The 2,937-nt window shown below is 38.1% G+C and overlaps 1 pseudogene; it reads left to right on the top strand.

The window, feature by feature from the left end:
- The first annotated feature begins 1,267 nt into the window (after positions 1-1,267).
- Positions 1,268-2,379, top strand: LOC119529477 (annotated as a pseudogene).
- The last annotated feature ends 558 nt before the right edge of the window (positions 2,380-2,937 follow it).

Raw genomic sequence — 2,937 nt, 5'->3', positions numbered from 1 at the left:
AAGCTGGACATTTGAAAAGGTCAATAAAATTGACAAACTTTTTTACCCATACTGAAAAAGAAAAAGAGAAGGAGGGCGAAAATAACAAAAATCAGAAATGGAAACAGAGAACATAACTACTGAACAGGTAGAATAAAAAGAAATATTAAAGGGTATTATGAACAACTGTACACCAATAAAAGTTAATTTAGGTGAAATGGACAAAATTTTAGAAACATACAAATTACATATACTGGCTCAAGGAGAAATAGATGCTCTCAAGAAATCAATAACCAGTCAAGAGATTGAATCAGCCATCAAAAACCTCCCAACAAAGGGGGAGCCCTGGACCAGATGACTTCACGGGGGTAATTTACCAAACATTCCAATTCTCCTCAAACACTTCCAAAAAATTGAAGAGAAGGGAGTACTTCCTAACTCATTCAATAATGCCAACATCACTCTCATACCAGAGCCAGATAATGATACCACAAGAAAAGAAAATGACAGAGCAATATCTCTTATGAATGTAGATGCAAAAATCCTCAACTAAATACTAACTGACTCCAGCAGCAAAAAGAATTATACACCATGATCAAATGGGATTAATTCCTGGTATGCAAGGGTGGTTCAACATAAGAAAATCAATGAATGTAATACACCACATTAAGAGAATGAAGGGGGGAAAGCCACATAATTTCTCAATTGATGCAGAGAAGCATTTTATAAAATCCAGCACCCTTTCTTGGAAAAAACACTTTGAACACTAGGAATAGAATGAAATTTCTTCACCTTAATAAAGGGCACATATTAAAAAAACCTGCAGTTAATATCCTGCATAATGGTAAAAATTGAAAGCTTTCCCTGTGAGATCAGGAGTAAGGCAAGGATGTCCACTGTCAACACTATTATTCAACACTGTACTGGAAGTTCTAGCCACATAAATTAGGCAAGAAAAGGATATAGAGGGCATCCATCCAAATTGAAAAGGAAGAAGTAATACTTTCCCTATTTGCAGATGACATGATCATAGATACAGAAAATCCTGAAACAACACAATAAAGCTCTAAAAGAGCTAATAAATGAATTCAGCAAAGTGGTGGGGTACTAGATCAACATCCAAAAGTCAATTGTTTCTAGGCGCACTGCGGGGCGTTTGCTCCCGCATTAGCCAGGGATCGGTAGGGGAGCTGACCCGGGAGGTTTGATTCGCTAGGTGGAGAGATGGGGGGGGGGGGGGGCTGTTGGGTTGGTACCGAGTGGGGAAAGCACTATACCCTCATCCATGATGCCAGTGTGGGCCCTAGTCTCCGCGAGACTCTGGTACCTCACAAAAGGTGGGGCTCCTCCCACCCGGCCCCCAGGCGTCTCCTCTCTTCCCGAGGTTCCCCTCCTGCCTTCCCCGCTTCACCCACCTGCCCTACTCGGAGCTCTGGCACCTCTTCTGCCTAATGTGTCAGTGGTTTCTTTCCTCCGCAGTTGGATGGCAGCGTTCTGCCTTACACTGTAAGAAAGTCTTCACTTATGGCACACAAGGACAAGCAGTGAAAATATAAATAAAATTACGTGAAGATAGCCCAATCCTTGCCTGTGTGGATTTTACACGTGCTAAAAAGAAACAGTGGACCTCGCCTAGCTATGGATTGGGCCTAATGAAAAGACATTAACCGGAAACAAGCGAATAAATATAACGAACACAAGAAAGCAGATGGTGAAAGATTTTTGGAATCTTTGTCTGGACTTTACACATGTACTCTTTCTTGTAAGGCTGTCAAAGTAGAAACCCAAGAAGTAAGGCAGAGGAGAGGAGATATGACTTTCTGCTCTTTGCCTTTAACTTGATTACTCATATCAGATGGCTGTATCTTTACCACCAAGTCTTGTATAGGAAAATATAATGACCTGCTCTTTAGAGTGTTGAAGAACATCTTGGATAATTTAATCTCCGGTTTGTCATGCCGTATCAAAAAACCATCATATAAATGCCATCTTGTTACAATTCCAAAACATGCCTCATACATGAGCTTTTATAGCCTTTCAAGTTAATCCTTTTGCACAGGATGGAAGGCTGATTGCAACAATTCTATTGACTGTGAAGATGTCACTAATTGTAATATCCTCCAGGCAACTCAATGGATAGAAGAATTTTTTTCGGAGCCAAGCATATACTTTCTTCAATGACTTTAATAAAACTACACCAGCTATGCATCTTGTAGATTGCAGTTTTCAGGTAGTAGGTTTAGATAGCTGTTGTCCAGGTTTTGGAAAAAATTAAGCCATGCAGAGTAATTGCGCCAGCTGTTGCGTGATTTGTATTCCTGGGACTTTTAGTCCTGATGTTGATGTTACTTGTCAGAACTGCGTACTGTTCATACCTATGGAACTAAATCTTGCCCATAAACTTCAAACAAAAATCAGCAATATGAAGACTAGAGGTGAAAGCATTATTACTTGCTTATGGAGTGGGAGTCACAAGACGATTTGTTCCCATCCCAAATCATCATAGCTCCATTTCAAAAGACCAGTAAGACCAAAACATTTGCAAGCATGCATTTTAGAAACTTTTAAAAGATAGTTGACATGGCATTTCTAAGAAGGTATTTAATTCAATATCTCCAGTGAACAAAGGAAAGTGTAAGTATTAGGGATGATTTAATGAAATATGTTTTGTTTTTAATAAACTGAATCTAACTATTGTTCTGTACCTAAGAAGAGTAGTAAAGTATAATATAATAAAAACTTCATACTTTACATTAAAAAATTTCTATACCTAAGTAATTAATAAACATAAGAAATCAAGAAAAAAATTACACTTGCAATAGCAACAAAAAGAATCTAATATCTAGGAATAAATCTCACCAAGTATATTAAGGACTAGTACACAGAAAACTATGAAATATTGCTAAAAGAAATCAAAGAAGACCTAAACAAATGCAAGGACTTTCCATGTTCATGGAT

The sequence above is a fragment of the Choloepus didactylus genome, chromosome 3 (genome assembly GCF_015220235.1).
Source record: "Choloepus didactylus isolate mChoDid1 chromosome 3, mChoDid1.pri, whole genome shotgun sequence".
NCBI lineage: Eukaryota > Metazoa > Chordata > Mammalia > Pilosa > Megalonychidae > Choloepus > Choloepus didactylus.
The sequence above is the reverse complement of the archived record's forward strand: the minus strand, read 5'-3'. Positions and strand labels throughout refer to the sequence as shown.